The sequence below is a fragment of the Rhincodon typus genome, chromosome 50 (assembly GCF_021869965.1).
Source record: "Rhincodon typus isolate 14 chromosome 50, sRhiTyp1.1, whole genome shotgun sequence".
Classification (NCBI taxonomy): Eukaryota; Metazoa; Chordata; class Chondrichthyes; order Orectolobiformes; family Rhincodontidae; genus Rhincodon; species Rhincodon typus.
This window is the reverse complement of record NC_063381.1, coordinates 2977880-2978577: the sequence shown is the minus strand read 5'-3', so window position 1 is coordinate 2978577 and position 698 is coordinate 2977880.

Below are 698 nucleotides of genomic sequence, written 5' to 3'. Positions count from 1 at the left end.
AAAATCTCAACTTCAACAAATGACACAACTTTTTATGCTGTTTTGGCTAACATGCAAATTTCAGTGAGATAAGCACTGCAGAAGACCAAAATTTGAAAATCACTAAATGACTCAAATTTTGATGTTCGATTGACTAACAGGCTTACTTCTGTTAGATAAGCATATCAGAAGACCAAAATCGCAACCTCACCAAAACACTCAACTTTTGATTCTGGTTTGACTAAAATGCTTACTTTTGTGAGATAAGCATTTCAGAATTCAAAAATCTCAACTTCAACAAATGACTTTTTCTTATGCTGTTTTGACTTGCATGCTTATTTCATTCAGATAAGCAGTTCAGAAGAACAAAATCTGAACTTCACAAAATGACCTAACTTTTGATGTTGGATTGATAACATGCTTATTTCAGCGAGATAAGCACCTCAGAAGCCAAAAATCTGAATTTCACCAAATGACTTGATGTTTGAATCTGGTTGGACCAAATTGCTTATTTCAGGGAGTTGAGCACATCAGACGACCAATATCTCAATTCCACCAAATGAGTGAGTTTTTCATGTTGGTTTGAATGACATGCTTATTTCATTGAGATAAGCATTTCAGAAGATCAAAATCGCAACTTCACCAAATGACTCAACTTTTGATGTTGTTTTGACTAAGATGCTTACTTCAGCGAATTAAGCGCTTCAGAAAGCTAAAAT